This window comes from Rhinolophus ferrumequinum, chromosome 25 (genome assembly GCF_004115265.2).
Source record: "Rhinolophus ferrumequinum isolate MPI-CBG mRhiFer1 chromosome 25, mRhiFer1_v1.p, whole genome shotgun sequence".
Lineage (NCBI taxonomy): Eukaryota > Metazoa > Chordata > Mammalia > Chiroptera > Rhinolophidae > Rhinolophus > Rhinolophus ferrumequinum.
Genome location: NC_046308.1, coordinates 39,560,058 through 39,580,983, shown reverse-complemented (window position 1 = coordinate 39,580,983; position 20,926 = coordinate 39,560,058).

Sequence of the window (20,926 nt, the reverse complement as noted above, 5' to 3'; positions counted from 1 at the left end):
AGGGTTTTGTCTTCCTAAATGCACTTTCACAGAATAGTCATCTATTGATACCTAGGGTAACTCTAGTCAGATATCACCCCAGATTCCACTGGGAGCTTGAAGATTACATCAATTAAAATATAATACTTTGCTTTATTTCTTTTAATTGCCTTGCAAGGCCCCAACCGTCACAAGATCTCTACCTCAGAACTCAGGTGGGGTGTAAGTTGAGCATGTAGATGGCCGAAAATCTTTTGGCTTCCTCTAATCCAATGCTCATATGAGAATATTCATCCTGGGAGCTTGCCAACCGGCCCTCTTATTGGTTAAGTGAGACTGAAATATCACGATAACCAATCCACCTGGGGCCACTCTGTGAAAGTTTATTAGTTTTGGATTCCAAGGAGTTTAATTTTCTTTTGGAATCCAAGGGGACTTCCCCATGGTGTAGGAGTCAAATACATGAGACCAGAAAGGGCTGGGGCATTTCAGACACGGGCAGATTGGTTTGACTGAAGCTTGAGAGAACCATTTGTGGCCCTCCCGCCAGTGGGGTGTGTGCAGCAAGGTAAAATAGTCTGGAAATGATAAGGGAGATTTGATTCCCTGACTGGTTGTCAGCTCTCTTGGGGTAATAACAAAGAGGCCTGTTTGGAAAATTCAGAGAAGGAATCCTTTCATAAAGATTTTGCTTAAAGCTAGTGCTTCCTATGGGGCCTTCTCAAAGAAATTAAACCTTTAGTTGCTTTGAGCTGTGGATTGTTTCCAGTGCCTTTCTGTGAAAGGTGACTTTCTCCTCACAAGCAAGTCCCCCACCATGACCCAAACAGAGTGCCCTCAGAGGCTGACAACCTTGTCATCCTACAATTTGTTCCTCAAAGATTGGTGATGTCATGCCTTTAGAAAACTCATCTCACAGGAAAAAAATTAAATAAATTGTGTGTGTGTGTGGCTTCTAGAGGAAAAACATCTCCAAGTTTTAGAGCTGAAGAAGTCAACAACCCCATTGTAATTTAAGGGTAACCAGGCAAGAGAAGTCCTGTCATTATTGAAAGAACATTATCATTCAAATTTTATTAATTTCATACTAATTTCTAAATCTGAAGAATGAATGAAAAAACACTAATATTACCATTACACAAATAGCTGAACTAGTGCTGAGATCAAGAAAGAAAAAAGTCTAAGAAGGCAAGACAGTGGAAAACAACCTCTCTGATCGGAAATGGCAGAAGAGTTGAGGCCCTGAGAAGAGTCATAAAGAAATTGAGCATCTACCCATAAATTTACTAAGAGTATGTGTATAAATATCTTACTGGCTGGGATTTACTGAAGCATGTTAGGAAATTGGTGCCTTGTGACTGATGTTGTGTGTTGGGATTTGACCCTATTAACAAGTTAGAAGTATAGAGTCTATACTATAAAGGATGGAGGTCAAATACATATGTGCAGTGATCCTCCTGCTTGAAAATTAACTAAAGAATCCTGCCCATTTCAGTATTCCCTGTGCGCAATCTAATGTTCTCTCTTGACTCTGTTAAAAGTCAGAGGGGAACAGGGACCAAAGAACCTCTCATCCTGTTGGCACATTTTCATAGATTGGTGGGTGACCTTGAGAGGGTATTTCTCTAACATGCAGCATCACATTAATTCTATGGAAAATGATGAAGAGGTAGAAGAACTGTACTCTGTCTGGGAAGATAAAACTTACCTGTAAGAAACAGTGAAAGTGAAGCACAGAATCAAAGCGCTGGGGTGTATGATTTGGAATATAAACCACGTGGAAATTCAGAGGGACTAAAGATTCTCCTAGGTAGTTGAGATAGATATTAGTGGGAGAAGCAGCATTGTGCCTTGGAGTTGTTAAAATGTTTTCTTTGTGGGGTGGTAATCACAATGCAACATACAGATGATGTATTATAGAACTGGACACACACACAAAAGAAACATTTTTTTGATGTGTATAAAAACAAGATTTGGGGTCATCTCCCTTGAAGTGACATGGTTAACTCATGTTGATGAATTCAGCGCTATGTTGATAAGAGCTTGTTGTTACTGTTGTTTTGTTTTCACCCACAGTGGGTTTGTTTGTTTGTTTGCTTGCTTGTTTGATTGATTTTACATGATTCTGGCTCTCTTATTATGCTTCTTCCTGTTTGCTGCCAACACTGATTAGAGACTTTCACAACTATCTCATTTCCAGGTTTCTTTAAGTTATATTACTGGGATTAGCTGCAGGGACAAAGAGCCTAGCACTACAGAACATAGAAAGACTAAGTGAAATAGCAATGAAATTGTCCGAAGTGAACTATGAGCTCTTTAAAAATAAAAAATAACAATTTTTAAATTGAGGGGAAGGAGTGTGAATACAGAATGAAGGTGTGGAACCAATGTAAAAAATCAATACAGAACCAAACCCCCAAATTTCTGATGTATAGGAACATTTGGAACGATTTTTCTTTTCAGTCCGTTAAACCACCCTGTTGTCTGTAGCACATGGGATCAGCCTGGAAAGTTTTTCTACTCGGATTGGTCTGATGAGATTCTTAGTAGCGTTTCCATTAAAAATAACAGTATATAACTTCCATTTCTGCATCATCTGTCATCCTATGGCACTAAGTGAGCATAGGAAAACATTTTAAATTACCAAACTTTGGTTGAATGTGAAGCTCAAGAGAGAGAATTCACAAGCAGGATAATAGCACAGGACAGCATTACTAGGAGCCTATGCATGCCCACACACTCCAGTGTGGTGACAGGACTTTAAAAACTGGCTTAAAGAGGATCAGATGAATAGTAGTTTTGTGCAAAGAGACTTAAAGTTGTTTATCTTTGCCCCCCCCCATTCAAGCTAAACTGGTGTGAGGAAGGGGCCATTTAGCACAGACCTCCAGGTTCCTGTCACTGCGCTTTATGTCCATGTCAAAAGAGGGAAGATACTTCCCATTATCACTTCAGCCTTTCTCCCTGCTTCTGGATAACATAGCTGGGTTTAGTCTTCTGGCTTTTAGTGGCTTAGTTCTCACTGAGTGGTCTTTGATGTAATTTATTTCTAAACCAAATGCATAGGTAGATGCATGAAATAAAGGTGTGTGCGTGTGCGTGTGTGTGTGTGTGTGTGTGTGTGTCCCATTCTCAGTCGAATGATCAGATGTCCAAGCCGACTTCTTAAAACCTATCCCTTCTATCAGCTGCAAAACAAAGTTCCTCTGGCATTAATAAGACCACACAAAGCATTCTGCCTACAGCGTTATTGAACAAGAGCAATGCAGGTTGACTTTTATTTACTCTGTACTTATCAACAGCCATGTCCCTTTTAGACAGAAAATAATTTTCAGAAAAGTCAGACAATGAAATTGTTCAAATTTGAGTGGTTAGGTTATCTGATAAAGTACAGAATTCAGAAATAACATTTTTATTCCATATCCTTGTTTTATACCATATCTTCTGTTTCAAATAAAACAGCAGATTTGCTGAGGCTACCATTATTTCCAGAGGATTTAAGGCCCTGGCTGATGCAGCCCCTGCTGATCTTTCAACATTCCCCGGATACTTTTCTCGGCTACTTTCTATTTCACACTGCAATCAAACCACACTACTGACTACTTCTTATTTATCCCATTTATCCCATGCTTTTCTTCTCTGCCTTTGCTTTGGCAGTTTCCACGCCCTGGAATGCCCTCCCCATTCATCTCCACATGGCCAAAGCCTATGCACCCTTACGATCCAGCTTAAGTCTCATCTCCCCTGTAAAGTCTCCTATGGTCCCCTTCCCCGAGGGAGTAAGGAAATAACCTATCCCCTTCGTGTCAATTGCCATACCAGCCTGAATGTGCCTTGTCTGATCTCGGAAGCTAAGCAGGGTTGGGCCTGGGTAGTATTTGGATGGGAGATAACTTCTCCCTCTCCTGAACATTCCCAATCTTTCTTTATGGCCCTTGTCATTTTCTACATTGAATTACATGTGCTCAACGCATGTGCTGTTCCTTTACCCCTGCCTACTGAAGGCCCTTAAAGTGCAGAGAAAATGCCTTTTTTCTCTTTATTTTTTCACAGTGCATAGGATTCCTTACACATACTTGGTTCCTAAGACAAAATGAGGCAAATTCAACTGAGTGAAAATGTACATAAAAATGCCAGAGGTGTGAAACTGAGAGGCAGGAATATGCTAATAATCCCTTGATTTAAAGTAACTGTGTACAGAACAACTTAATAAATTATACCAGGCAAAAAATATGATTTCCTTTATTTTACTGGCATGAACCTGTGGGTAGAGCAGGTTGATAATATTTGTAGGCTAGTGGAGAGTTGGCTCCCATCAGTAAGTATGAAGGAGTGTTTTCTTCCAGCCATCTACATGCCTTCTACACAGGTTGCAGGACTTCAGCCTCTCCGTTCCTATGCTAGTTTAAAAATAAAAATCAATCAGCCTTCTCCCTTCTCATTATCCTCAAAAAGTGATTTCTGCTCTAAAATAAAACTAACAAAACATGGTTCATAGGCCATCTATTTCAATATAAGCCCATCAAGGTAGTACTTGCTCAGAATAAATGTAATCTTCTTTACCAAAATAATGAAAATCAACTTCAGTTTCCACCTTACTCTCCAAGGAAACTGAAAAAGTTTCCCTCTCGTGGCTTGCTTTTAAAATGTGAAAACATCAGAACAGTTTGAAAGTCAACAAGTTATGGTTCTAGCAGGTAGACTCATTATCATATTGAGACATCTGGCTGGTTTTGATGAGTTTAGAAGAAAGCTGCATTTTCCTTAGCGTTAATGTTTAAATCAAAGAAAAAGGAAGAGAGTGGAGGGAAGAAACCAGCCTTTCTTCAGTATCAGCTACATGCCAAATACACGACAAACATTTGTTTATTTAATCCTTGTGATAGCAATCTTAGTTAAATATGACTATTTTCAGGAGAGAAAATAAAGGCTTCTGAAAGCTAAATAACATGTCCAAAGTTACACAGCTAGTGAAAGACAGCTTCAATAGCGAAAGGTAGAGATTCAAACCCAGTTCTCTCTGACTCCCTTGCCCAGGTATCTTCCATTGTGTCACACCACCTAATCCCACTGAGGAGAGGGGTTGCTCCAGAAAAGACAGAACATAGGCAGGGCTCCGTATGTGCATGATTTTTATTAGCTACCATGTTTCCCCGAAAATAAGACCTAGCCGGACAATCAGCTCTAATGGGTCTTTTGGAACAAAAATTAATATAAGACCCGGTCTTATTTTAGTATAATGTAAGACCGGGTCTTTAATATAATAATAATATAATATAATATAATATAATATAATATAATATAATATAATATAATATAATTTAACAAATATAATATAATACCGGGTATTATGTTAATTTCGCTCCAAAATATGCATTAGAGTTGATTGTCCGGCTGGGTCTTATTTTCAGGGAAACAGGGTGGGACTCTTGCTTTTTGTTGTTGAAGCAGATAAATCATTTTTATTCTGTAACTCTGTTCACCCCTAATATTTTACATTAGATTGGAAACCACCTGCTTCCATAAATGCTCAGATATCATCAGAGACGCTAAATATATTACTCAGGAGATGGAACTTTACTGCAAGATTTTTTGTTAGATTCTCTGACAGTGTTTCTGATTAACAAAAAATAGGGTTGATAGTTTTAAGATAGCACACCTCAATGAACCTGAACAGTAAATTAGTTAATAAAAGCATTCAGCTGCTGTGTTTTCTTCCAGAGAAAGAGTCCTGTTCAGTGATCAGAGATAACAATCTAAATGAGGAAAATTATATATAACAGCCTTGTAGATCTAGAAGTTTGCCACCTACACTTGTAAATCTGGAAGGACCCTCTAGTAGTCAGGCCTCTATTAGTAGTCAGTGGTTCATCTCCCTGCCATTAGGATTACACCCAAGACATTGTGCCCAAAGAGGTAAGTCTATCAAGTCAAACCACTAAACCTTTATTAAATGCTATGTTTGCACTGGTGGGGAGGGAGAAAGTTTTGTGTATACAATTGAGGTTTGTGGGTACATTCTGAGATACAGAATATAGATCAATAAAAGAAAGAATTTTTAAACAAAGCACGAGTTCCCTATCACTGTAAGTATGCAAGTTAGTGACATCAGAGCTACCTTAGCCAATTAAGGATACCACAGAGGATACTTATATTTTGTAGGAAGTCAGAATAGATGACCTATTATGATGATGATTATAGAAGAGTAATCAATAATAATAGCTATATTTTCTTGAATACTTAAAAAATCACCAGATAATATACTCTGTGTTTTATATATGCAATTTTTATATTTACAACAGGTAGATATTATCTTCCTCATATTACAGAAAAGGAAAACTATTTTACTTGGGCACCATCAATTTAGAAATCAATGGTAGAACTAGTATTTGAACATAGCTGCCTGGGTGCAAGTCTTTACTATTTTTAGTGAAGTCTTTGTCATTCCAACCTTGAGATCCTATAATTGTCAAGCATGGAGTCTACCTTCAGAATATCATTCTTTAAATATGTCCTCTGTTAAGGAGACAAATGTACATAACTATAACACAAGAGGGAAACTTTACAACACAAAACATTATTATCTTGTTGAAGAGATATGAAACACATTGGTACAAAATAATAGACGAATTTATTTAATAATGAAATAAATGATTACAAAAGATGTAATAAGAAATTATATAGACTGTATGTGGAGACATCATCAAAATGGCGGCGTGAGGTGAGCCTCTGGAAATCTTTCCTGGAATTTACTACAAATTGAAAAACTATAACTCCACAAAGGACTCCCTGCTCAGCAGACAGGCAAGACGAAGAGTCTCACTACTGAATTCACCAAAAGGTGGGCAAATTGCATGAGCAGGGAAGGAGGGAAGGGAGAAGTGCAGAGACAGAGCCGCGCGGGCGGGCGCAGGACGCAGACCTAGCTCAGTGCTCCGAGCTCGCTGCATCCCAGAGCTACCGCAGCTGCGGGAGAGGGAAGAACTCGGACTGCTAGGGCTCGGCTTATGGCCCACAGGGCTGAGGGGACAGCATATAACACGGCTGAACCCAATGCTCACGGCAGAGACCTCAGAGCAAAGACTGAGGGAAGAAGGCTGAAAATGGTGGTTTAAGCCCTCACTGCCGCAGAGAATGGAAGCCTTAGGCACTGAGACTAGCCGCCCCCTCCCTACCCTCCCAGAGTTCGCCCCGCACCCACCTGCCCAGTGCTAGAAGCAGAACAGTAGCAGTGTCAGATCAAAAGAACAGAATATTTGCAGTTCTCAGAATTGCAGTCGGCAGACACAGATTTGCAGCCAAACTAGTTCCGGCAAAGGGGAGGGAGCTATGGAAGCAGGACCGGCTGTGGTGGTGGTCGCCGCCATTGCTCTGGGCCAATTCTCACAACTGACCCCACCCTTGTCCCCACCTATCTGGGCAGATCGCTGCAGGAGTAAACAGAACTGCTGAAACATATGGGCTCTGAATCTGGTGCAGGAAGAGCTTTGGAACTTAAAAAGCTCTCTGCATCCCCACAGAGATGCAGTACCCTATGACCCAGGGGAACTGTTAACAAAGGAGAAGCCCACCTTCCAGAGAATCACCCTGTTGTGTGAGAAGCTGGACTAGTGCAGAGAAAACATAACACTACAGTGTGAGAGAAAAAAAAAGGCTACAGTCGGTGAGAAAATAAAACATTATACAAACACGTACTGGAAAACAAAACAAAGACCTCTTCCTGTCAACCTATTCAAGAACCCACTCCTGTAGATGTATAGGCAGAGAAATAACAAATCATTAACTGCCATGAATGACCAAGGCAACAAGACAGCTCAGAAAGAAAGTGAAAAGTCTCCAGAAAAGGAACTTAAAGATATGGAAATATGTGACTTAAATGACAGACAATTCAAGATTAGAATTCTGGAAAACTCAGCAAGATGCAAGAAAACACAAAAAGGCAGTATAATGAACTCAGAAACACAATCACAGAACAACATGAACATTTTACGAAAGAGATTGAAATTTTAAAAAAGAACCAAATAGAATTTCTGGAGATTAAGAACTCAATACAAGAAACGAAGAATGAAATAGCCAGCGTAGGTAGTAGAGTTCACCAGATGGAGGAAAGAATTAGTCACATTGAAGATAGAAACCTGGAAATGACAAGGATGGAAGAAGTAAAAGACTTGAGATGTAAAAGAAATGAAAGAACTCTATAAGAACTTTCTAATTCCATCAGAAAGAGCAATATAAGAATAATGGGCATACCAGAAGGAGAAGAAAGAGAGAAGGGAACAGAGAATATATTCAAACAAAATTGTGGATGAGAACTTCCCAAACTTATGGACAGAACTGGATCCTCGAATCCAAGAAGCAAATAGAACACCTAATTACCTCAATCCCAACAGGCCTTCTCCAAGGCACATCGTATTGAAGCTGTCTAAAGTCAAGGGCAAAGAAAGAATCCTCAAGGCAGCCAGGGAAAAGAAGATGGTAACTTACAAAGGGAAGCCCATTAGATTATCATCAGATTTTTCAGCAGAAACTCTACAAGCCAGGAAGAAGAGGAACCAAATATTCAAATTATTGGATGAGAGAAATAATAAGCCAAGAATAATACATCCAGCAAAGATATCCTTTAGATATGAAGGAGGAATAAAGAAAGACCTTTCCAGACATACAGAAGCTGAGGGAATTTTCTAATACACGACCTGCATTACAAGAAATACTAAAGGAGGTTATTTGACCACCATCAACAGGGACAATTTGTGGCAACCAAAACATAAAAAGGAGGAGAGTAAAGGCCTGAACCGGAATATGGGAATGGAGAAGGTAGGCATGCTGAAGAAAATGGAATACTCTAAATATTAAACTTTCTTTTACATAAACTTAAGGGTAACCACTCAAAAAATCCAGAACTGAAATATATACTGTAATAAAAGAAGAAACAAAGCGAAACATCATAAAATACCACCACACAGAAATAATAGACAACAACAAAAAGGCAAAGAAACAATGGCAACACAGTCTTACCAGAAAACTAAAGATAGAATGATAGGAAATCCTCACATATCAATAATCACCCTAAATGTAAAAGGACTGAATTCACAAATAAGAAGGCACAGAGTAACAGATTGGATCAAAAAGCTAAACCCAACCACATGCTGTCTCCAAGAGATGAATCTCAGCTGCAATGACAAACATAGACTCAAAGTGAAAGGGTGAAAATTGCACTCCAAGTAAATGGTATCCAGAGAAAATCAGATGTAGCTATACTGATATCAAATGAAACAGATTTCAGGGTGAAAAAGGTAATGAGACAAAGATGGACATTTCATACAACAAGAAGACATAACAGTCATCAATATTTATGCCCCCAATCAGGGAGCACTGAAATATACCAAGCAATTATTAAGACAACTAAAGAAGAAATTGACCAAAACACAATTGTACTAGGGGACCTAAATACATCATTGACAGCTATGGTTAGATCATCAAAACAGAAAATAAATAATGAAATAGCAGCCCTAAATGACACATTAGATGAAATGGACATAATTGACATTTATAGAGCACTTCATTCTAAAACATCAGACTATACATTTTTTTCTAGTGTACATGGAACATTCTCAAGGATAAACCATATATTGGGACATAAAACTAGCCTCAACAAATTTAAGATTGAAATCATACCAAGCATATTCTCTGATCACAAGGCTTTGAAATTGGATATCAACTGCAAAAAGAAAGCAGGAAAAAACACAAATACATGGAGATTAAACAACATACTTTTAAAGAACGACCGGTCAAAGAAGAAATTAGAGGAGAGATCAAAAGATACATAGAAACAAATGACAATGAAAATACATCCTACCAAAATTTTGGGGATGCAGCAAAAGCAGTTTTAAGAGGGAAATTTATATCATTATAAGCCTATTTCAAGAAACAAGAAAAATCTCCAAAAAATAACCTCACATTACACCTTAAAGAACTAGAAAAGAAAAACAAATGAAACCCAAGGTTAGCAGAAGAAAGGAAATAATAAAAATCAGAGCAGAACTAAATGAAATAGAGAACAAAAAGACAATAGAAAAAATTAAAGTGACAAAGAGCTGGTTCTTCGAAAAGATTAACTAAATTGACAAACCCTTGGCTAGGCTCACTAACCTAAAAAGAGACAAGACACTAATAAACAAAATCAGAAATGAAAAAGGGGAAGTTATCACGGACACCACAGAAATACAAAGGATCATCCAAGAATACTGTGAAGGACTATATACCACCAAATTCAATAACCAGAAGAAATGGACAAGTTCTTAGAAACATATAGCCATCCTAGGCTGAACCATGAAGAACTGGAAAATCTAAACAGACCAATCACCAGTAACGAAATTGAATGAGTCATCCAAAACCTTCCCAAAAGCAAAAGTCCTGGACCAAATGGCTTCACTATTGAATTCTACCAAACCTTCAAAGAGGATCTAATACCAAACCTGCTCAAACTCTTCCAAAAAATTGAAGAAGAGACAGTACTCCCTAACTCATTTTATGAGACCAACATTACACTGATACCAAAACCTGGTAAGGACAACACAAAAAAAGAGAACTACAGACCAATATCTCTGATGAATACAGATGCAAAAATCCTAAACAAAATTCTAGCAAATCGAATGCAACAATGCATTAAAAAGATTATTCATCATGACCAAGTGGGGTTCATCCCCGGGGCACAAGGATGGTTCAACATACGCAAATCCATCAATGTGATACATCACATAAACAAAATAAAGGACAAAAATCATATGATTTTATCAACTGATGCAGGAAAAGCATTTGACAAGATACAACATCCATTTATGATTAAATCACTTAATAAAATAGGTATAGAAAGAAAAGACCTTAACATAATAAAGGCCATATGTGACAATCGCTCAGCTAATCTCATAATTAACGGTGAAAAATTGAAGCCCTTTGCTCTACGTTCAGGAACACGACAGGGCTGTCCCCTATCACCTCTGCTTTTCAACATAGTGTTGAAAGTCCTCACCAGAGCAATCAGGCAAGAGAAAGAAATAAAAAGCATCCAAATTGGGAATGAAGAAGTTAAATTATCACTCTTTGCAGATGACATGATGCTATATATAGAAAACCCTAAAGACTCCACCAAAAAGCTATTAGAAACAATCAAGGAATACAGTAAAGTTGCCGGCTACAAAATCAACATACAAGAGTCTATTGCATTCCTATATACTAACAATGAAATCTCAGAAAAAGAAATAAAAAAAAAATTCCTTTTGCAATTGCAGCAAAAAGAATAAAATATCTAGGAATAAACTTAACCAAGGATGTGAAAGACCTATATGCTGAAAACTACAAGACATTTTTAAAAGAAATTGAAGAAGACACAAAAAAATAGAAAGACATTCCATGTTCATGGATTGGAAGAATCAACATAGTTAAAATGGCCATATTACCCAAAGCAATATCCAGATTTAATGTAATCCCCATCAAAATCCCAATGGCATTTTTTAAAGAAATAGAACAAAAAATCACCAGATTTGTTTGGAACCACAAAAGACCCAAAAAGCCAAAGCAATCTTAAGACAAAAGAACAATGCTGGATGTATCACACTCCCTGACTTTAGCTTGTACTATAGGGCAACAATAATCAAAACAGCATGGCACAACATTGGCAGTAAAACAGACACGTAGACCAATGGAATAGAATTGAGAACTCAGAAATAAACCCACATAAATTTGGACAGATAATTTTTGACAAAGAAGCAAAAACATACAATGGAGACACGACAGCCTCTTCAATAAATGGTGTTGGGAGAACTGGAAATCCACGTGTAAAGAATGAAACTGGACTGCTATCTGTCTCATGTACCAAAGTTAATTCAAAATGGATCAATGACGAAAGCATAAAGACCTGAAACAATAAACTGCATAGAAGAAAACATAGGTACTAAACTTATGCACCTTGCGTTCAAATAGCATTTTATAAATTTGACTCCAAAGGCAATGGAAGTAAAAGCTAAAATAAATGAATGGGACTATATCAAACTTAAAAGCTTCTGCACAACAAAAGAAATCATCGACAAAATAAAGAGGCAACCAACTGAATGGGAGAAGATTTTTGCAAACAGTGCCTCTGATCGGTGGCTAATATTCAAAATATACAAGGAATTCATGCAACTCAACAACAAAAAAACAAACAACCCAATTGAAAAATGGGCAGAGGACCTGAAGAGACATTTCTCCAAAGAGGACATACAAATGGCAAATAGACATATGAAAAAATGCTCAACATCACTAGTCATCAGAGAAATGCAAATAAAACCACAATGAGATATCACCTCACCCCAGTCAGAATGGCTATCATCAACAAGACAAATAATAACAAGTGTTGGAAAGGCAGTGGAGAATAAGGAACCCTCATACACTGTTGGTGGGAAGGCAGACTGGTACAGCCACTATGGAAAGCAGTGTGGAGGTTCCTCAAAAAATTACGAATAGAATTGCCATATGACCCAGCAATCCCTCTCCTGGGTATCTACCAAAAAATCTCCTGGGTATCTACCAAAAAAGTCTTTATACATAAAGACACGTGTGCTCCTATGTCATTGCAGCTTTATTTACGGTGGCCAAGACATGGAAACAACCAAAATGTCCTTTGATAGATGAATGGATAAAGAAGTTGTCGTATATATACACAATGGAATACTATTCAGCGGTAAGAAAAGATGAAATGGGACCATTTGTGACAACATGGATGGATCTTGAGAGTATAATGCTAAGCGAAATAATCAGACAGAAAAAGCAGAAAACCATATGATTTCACTGATATGTGGTATATAAACCAAAAACAACAAAGACAAACAAATGAGAAACAAAATCTCAAAGACGCAGACAATAGTTTAATGGTTACCAGAGTGTAAGGGGGGAGGGAGATTGTAGATGAGGGTAAGGGGGATCAAATATATGGTGATGGAAGGAGAACTGATTCTGGGTGGTGAACACACAATGTGATTTATAGATGATGTAAAATAGAATTGTACACCTGAAATCTATGTAACTTTACTAATAATTGTCACCCCAATAAACTTTAATTTTAAAAAAAGAAATTATATAATCAATTAATAGAGTTTATATTCAAGAAGTATTTAGTATTATATAGTCAAAAAAATTTCCTTCAACATCTATCATGTGCACATTTCTGTCACTGATATTGAAGGATACATAAAACAAGGTACTTAAAACTGAAGGAGCTCACTGCTGAATCCCTCATTTGGCCCTGAATCTTAATTTGGTTTTGTGACATTTCTGTTATTATATTGACATTTAATTAATACTTTAAGGCTTATTTTTTATAATTTATAAAATAATAGACACACGTTCTACAAAATTTGGAAAATCCAACAATTGGAAGAAAAATGAAACTCTCCAACTGTCAGTACCAAAAGACACTTACTATTAACATTTGTCTTCTAGTCATTTTTATTTGGTTTTGAAATTTGTGTTCTTACTGTATGCTACTGTATTATTATCTAACGTACCCTCCATACACACTGAGCTTATCCAACAAGCTTTTGAACTACTGAAAAACAAAAATGAGACACCTTTTTTCCCTGGAGTCCCTGGAGTACCCACAGATAAGCCTTGCACAGTGCTCTCAGCATAGTTGGTAGGTGCTGAAATAATGAATGGATTAATTGCTGATTCGTTTATCAATCAATCAATGAATGACCTAAAAATATAAACAAGGTTCTTGTTGTTGAGGTATTTACAATCTGTGTTAAGTCAAGTCTAATTGTACAAAGCATTCTAACCTAAGTCAATAGATGATTAATGCTAAGTGAGTAATTGTAGGACACTTCTTAGAAAGAAGTGGTATGTGGTGAGGAACGATGGCCTGGGAAATACCTGAATGATGGTGACCAGGGTGGAAGAATCTGAGATCATTTTTTTTCTAACCGTCCAATATGACCCCAATAGAAATGGATTTGTCCATCTCTAGGGAATTCCTATCAGTGCCAATCAGCCTCTCCACTGACAGAGAGGATCCACTATATTCTTATACAAGCAAAAGAAACCAAAGCTCCTCTCTTTGCACAAGGGGAATTACCCAGCTAGAGTTTCTTCTCAACTCTGCGACAAGAAGGGAATTCTAGGCTACATAGCCCTGCCATGAATACCTTTCTCCAGTGGTAACTTATGAAAAAGGGTTTTATTTACTTATTTATTTATTTATTTATTTATTTATTTATTTATTCTCAGGGGTACAGAACAACATACTGATCAGACATTTACATAACGCACAAAGTAATAACCCCAAGTCTACTACCCACATGCCACTGTATATAGCTGTTAGAACATTGTTGACTATATTCCCCATGCTGTACTACTCATCCCTGTGACTATTTTTTTTTATTATTGTTGACATTTAATATTATTTTATATTAGTTTCAGGTGTGTAATGTGGTGGTTAGGCATTTATATTATTTATGAAGTGATCCCTCAGTAAGTCTACTACCCATATGACATGATACATAGTTTTTACATTATTGACTATATTCCCTATGCAGTATTTCACATCACCGTGATTATTTTGTGACTATCAATTTGTGTTTCCTAATCCCTTCAGCTTTCTTGCCCATGCCCCCAAAACCCTTCCCATGTAGCAACCATCAGTTTGTTCTCTGTGTCTATGAGTCTGTTACTACTTTGTTTGTTTATTCTGTTCTTTATACTCCACACATAAGTGAGATCATATGGTATTTATTTTTCTCAATCTGACTTATTTCACTTAACATAGTACGGTCTAGGTCCATCCATGTTGTTACAAATGGTAAGATTTCATTCTTTTTTATGCAGAGTAATATTCCGTTGTATATATGTACCACAATTTCTTTATCAAAACATCTATTGAAGAGCATTTTGGTTGTTTCCATATCTTGGTTATTGTGAATAGCACTGCAATAAACATAGGAGTGCATATATTTTTTTCAAGTTAGTGTTTTGGATTTCTTTGGATATACCCAGGAGTGGAATTGCTGGGTCATAAGGCAGTTCTATTTTTAATTTTTTGAGGAACCTCTGTACTGTTTTCCATAATGGCTGCACCAATTTGCAATCCCACCAACAGTGCACGAGAGTTCTCTTTTCTCCACATACTCACCAACACTTGTTGTTGGTTGATTTACTGATGATGGCCATTCTGACAGGTGTGAGGTGTTATCTCATTGTGGTTTTAATTTGCATTTCTCTGATGATTAATGACATTGAGCATTTTTTCATAAGTCTTTTGGCCATCTGTATGTCCCCTTTGGAGAAATGTTTACTCAGGTCCTCTGCCCATTTTTTTACTGAATTGTTTGTCTATTTTGGTGTTGAGCTATATGAGCTTTTTATAGATTTTGGATATTAACTCTTTATCAGATGTATCATTGGTGAATATCTTCTCCCCTTCAATTGGACGTCTTTTTGTTTTGTTGATGGTTTCCTTTGCTGTGCAAAAACTTTCTAGTTTGATGTATTGTTTATTTTTTTTTTGTTTCTTTTGCCCAAGGAGATATATCGGTAAAAATATTATTATACTAAGGGGAATGTCTGAGAGTTTACTGCCTATGTTTTCTAATAGGATTCTTATGGTTTCAGGTCTTACATTTATGTCTTTAATCCATTTTGAGATTGAGAAAGGGTTTTAAAACTTTTTATAGTTCTTTCCCTCTTTTAAGTTCATCTACTCAGTTGGAAATGCTGAAACACTACTCTCTACTCCCTAGTTATCTGATACTTGTGTTCTCAGGGCCTCCATTATACAGCTTGTGCTGAAGCATATTGGAACTGGGTAATATGCCTTGGCTCCAATGGGCAGCATGTGAGGGACACTCCAGGGACCTGGGGGCTTCTCACATGGCCTGAATTTAATTAATAGTTCACAGCTAATCAATAGGAGCATAGCAATCATGTGGGTGTATGTAGAGCTGGATGTGAAGGATTTAAAGTAATCACATGGGAGAATTGACCTGAATATAAAGAAATGTATATCAAGCTGCATTTGGCATGCCAGAGCTAAGGTCGTGGCAGCTTATCTGACAGGATGCCCACCCCTGTAACAGCTCTCTTAATTCCAAATGAAATGAAAATTCCCTCCTTAGTAGTTATTAAAGCTCCAATTTTATTTCTCATTATTAAACCATGAAGTTGGCCAAAACATTTAAATTAAGCAAAATGAAGAGATTTATAAGGAAATTGGAGTCCAAGTGAAAAAATTGGAGCCTAATCTCCAAAGAGTAAGAGAGACACAATAACCACACTATTGAAAACAGCAAATCTCAGAGTAAACGGAAGGAAATGTTCTTTCTTATTTACCCCAAAGACACATGCTTTAAAATTGAGTTTTCAGATGATTTCATGCTTGGTAATGATTTGAGAAATGTTGGAATAAGACTGTAGGGACAGAGTCCCAGAGAGCAGTTTCCAGGCTCTCGGCCTCATGTGGAAAGGTGCTGGCTTGGTTATTAGATGGCCATCAGCTGTAATCAGTTGGCCATTAGCCACTAAGATAACTGCCATGGCTATGCCGGCAAGGTGCTGGGTTGGCAGAGAAGCGGATGGCGAATTGCAGCTAGCAAGTGTGGTTGGCAAGTAGATGGTGGATTGAGGATCATGTGGCTCCTGCTTCCTGTATCTCCAACCCAGCCACCAGCGAGAAAACCCAGCCACCAGCGAGAATATAGTGGTATGGACCCCCTATCCATGGCTCCATTGGTGTGCCTTTTCAACCTCACCATATTCTGTGTCCACGTGCCGAGAGCAGGACCAGAGACCCTGCATTACATTTGGCGCAATGAGCAGGGTCTCAACCAGCACAGGGAACAGGAAACGCAATCTGTCTGGGAGAAACATGACCCCTCGGTAAATTGGTGGTTCTCTCCAGCCTCCGGATGGCATACCATCCTCTTGGCCATAGCAAGCATCGCCTGCCTTTTGGTAGTCCACTGCTGCCGTGGGCTTCCAGAGTTGTGGACATCTTACACCAAGGTACCCACTCAGACACCTGGCGCAGCAAGCAAGATTCCGGCCAGGTAAGAATGATGTCTGACTCTGGGCAGGAGGAACTGTGGACCCACACAGTGTGTGGTACCGGTAGCCACTGTTCTCAGGAGTTGGACTCCCATGGAGGTATGAGAAGACGTGGATGACTCTCCAGCCAGCATAGAAAGGGCCCTGCAAGTTTTAACTTGAGCAGTTGCTGGAGAAGGCAAAAAGTGCAGCTAGCCACGTGGGCTGAATTTTCCTCACTGCGTTGCATCGTAACACGGAAGTGCTTACTGAAGCAGCTCAGGTACGGACCAGCAGCCAAGGTGGGAGGCGCTGGAAGCTCGGGTCTGCCAGTTAGAGAAGGTGCTCTACGGTGGAGACTCTGAGACAGAGGAGGCCGTCATGAGTGGAAGTGGTGTAGCTCCCCAGCCCCACGCCCTACCCATCATGCAACAAAAGGTAAAGCATGAACAACCTTTGGGCCCCGGGGCGTTCCTGCAAGCAACCCAGCTGTGACTGAGTTCACAACCTACACCACTTACACTCCCACTGAGTTTAAGGAGCTGGGGAGGCGGTGCCAACAGCACCCTGGAGAGCCATCCCCAGCTTGGCTGCTGTGTTTATGGGATGAGCGGGCAGACAGCATTCTCTGCTCCCCAGACAAAATGGAAAAGCTATTTGTCCCTGTGACAAAGGTTACAGAATTGCTGTAGGTTGGCCCAAGACCAGGGCAACCACACTCTAATGGAGTGGCTCACTGCTATGGTATGCACAGTATGGGGAGAGGCTGGTGAGCTGCCAGAAACTGAGTAAATGGCAATCGTATGCTGAACTTGCTTAAATCATCCATGAAATGGGTATGAGACGTGCTATGTTCAACCCTAAAATGCAGGGGCCAGACGACGAGCGTTTTACAACCAGCATGAGAGATCTGGTTTTAGATACTGCCCCTGCAAGTGTTTTTGGATCCTTGGTTGCCATTCTTATGCCCTATGTGGGTGGCAGATCAATGAAGTTACCACTGCCATGGCCACCCTGGGGGATGTTGAAAGCTAGTGGCAAGGGAAATTAAAACATGAGGTCCGAGAAGTCAAGGCCTGGAAGCCCAAGTCAAAGGTAAGGGGGCGAGGTAGTGGGCCTCAGAAAGTAACAGCACGTAGATGTAGCATGATCTTGTGGCAGCAGGGGTTGATCACAAAAAAATAGATTGACAACTCAATGCACTCGTGTTGAAACTTTGGAAACAGTTGCGTCAGGAACAGCAATTCCAGCAAAACCCAAGGGGGAAGTCCGGGAAAGTGCAAGCTGTGTCCCTGCAGGACTTCATGTGGCCACTTGAGGCCGACTCCTTTCAGCTTGATTAGGGATGGGGCCAAGGAACCTGGTCAGAGGGGACGAGCAGGGACCGGAGGCCCCACGTGGAACTGTCCATACATTTGTCCCCTTCTAATGTGCAGAGGGTTTTGGCCCTAGTTGACACTGGCGCAGACTGCAGTTTTGTTTATGGGAACCCAGAACTGTTCCCCGGACCAGCAATCTGCATTGATGGCTACGGGGGAAAGACTGTAACAATAAAAGCTGTTTCCTTACCACTAGATATGGGAAAGCTTTCCTCTTGTACCTACAAGGTGTATGTCTCTCCCGTCCCGGAATATATTATAGGAGTGGACGTGCTACATGGCCTCAGCTTACAGACGCCGGTAGGAGAGTTCCGTCTCCGGATCTGGGTGGTGAAAGCGGTGACACGTGGACATGCTCACCACCCTCCTCAAGTGTTGCCACAGCCCTAGTATGTGGTTACAGTACCACCTGCCAGGAGGGCAGGAGGAGATTGGTCGTACAATATTGGAATTGGAGAAGGTACATATTGTGAGGCCAACACACAGTCCCTTTAACTCCCCAGTATGGTCGTCAAGAAGCCAGATGGGACCTTGCGAATGACTGTGGACTATAGGGAGTTAAATAAGGTGACACCACCCTTGCACGCTGCAGTGTCTTCAATACATGATTTAATGGATCGTCTGACTGTCCGCCTGGGAACATATCACTATGGCGTGGACTTGGCAAGTGCATTTTTCTCCATTGACATTGCACCTGAGTGTCAAGAGCTGTTTGGTTTTACTTGGGACGGGCGGCAGTGGACTTTTCAAGTCCTTCCACAGGGATACTTGCACAGCCCCACTATCTGCCACGGGCTTGTAGCCCAGGATTTGTCACAGTGGGATCACCCATCCTCTGTGGTCCTGTTTCACTATATTGATGATATTTTACTAAAATCTGATTCTCTTTCAGATTTAGACCAAGCAGCTCCCTCTCTTCTCCGCCACCTGAAGTCATGTGGCTGGGAGGTGAATGAGGAAAAGGTCCAAGGCTCGGCTTATCTGTCAAGTTTTTGGGTGTTGTGTGGTCAGATAAGACAAAGGTCATACCTGAAGCAATAATTGATAAGATACAAACATTTCCCCAGCCGACCAAGGTCTCCCAACTGCAGATAAATTTGGGTCTGCTGGGGTATTGGCAGGTGTTTGTACCCCATTTAGCACAAATAACAAGACCCTTATATTCCATGATAAAAAAAGGGGGCCTCATGGGATTGGACAGAGGTTATAGAGCAAGTCTTTGTTGCCACAAAACGGGCAGTGCAGCAGGCACAGGCTCTGCAAGTAGTAGACCCTGGCCGCCCATTTGAACTTGTTCACGTAACCCAAGAGGGGTATGGTTGGGGCCTCTGGCAACGGCAGGAACGTCTCCAGTCGCCAGTGGGATTTTGGTCCCAATTGTGGAGAGGAGCGGAAGTCCGCTACTCACTAATAGAGAAACAGCTGGCCGTTGTGTATGCAGCCCTAGTGGCTATAGAAGCCATCACAGGAACGGCACGGGTGTTGGTTCGAACAACTTATCCTGCCCAGGGGTGGATCAGTACATGGAACCAGGGACCCAAAACGGGGATGGCACAGACGACAAGCCTTGCCAAGTGGGGGGCCTACTTGGAGCAACATAGCACCCTTAGTTCAAGCCCTTTGAGCACAGAGCTACATCAAGTCTTGGGGCCTGTGGAGCTTGTAGCCCAGGCTGAGCCAAGCGCTCTGCCTAGAGGGGAGGACTTGGAGCCCTCGCCCTATAAAGAAGGACAGCCCCCAGTACCTGAGGATGCCTGGTGTACTGATGGTTCTAGCTGAGGGGCTGCAGCTGTTTGGATGGCAACTGGTGTGCAGCCCAAAACAGACACCATTTGGTTTGATACTGGGATGGGCCAGAGTAGCCAGTGGGCTGAGCTACGGGCTGTGTGGATGGTAATCAGCCACAAGCCCGGGCCCCTAGTTATTCATACTGACAGCTGGGTGGTGTTCCGGGGCCTAACATTGTAGTTTCCTACATGGAAATACCAAAACTGGTTGGTAGGACACCGTCCACTGTGGGGTCAAGCCATGTGGCAGGACCTCTGGGACCTAGGGCAGGGAAAGGAGGTGACCCTAATGCATGTCACAGGTCACTCCCCCTTAGTGTCCCCAGGTAATGATGAAGCAGATGCCCTAGCACGGGTCCGATGGTTAGAACGGGCTCCTGCCACTGATGTGGCCCATTGGCTGCATAGGAAATTGCAGCACACTGGAAGCCGAACCATGTGGCAGGTGAGCAGACGCTGGGGTCTGCCTTTGAAATGGCAGGAGATAGCAGATGCCTGCTATGATTGTGCAGTCTGTGCCCAGAACAGCCCCCAAAGGCGGAGGCCTCCCTGGGACACACAGCAGATTACCCGAGGGAGGGTACCACTCACTCGCTGGCAAGTGGATTACATTGAACCCCCGCCTAAGGCCCGCAATGCGATATATGCGTTTACAGCAGTGGACACTGCTACGGGGTTGATGTTTGCTTGGCCATGTCCGGCTGCAGATCAGCGGCATACAGTGGTCGC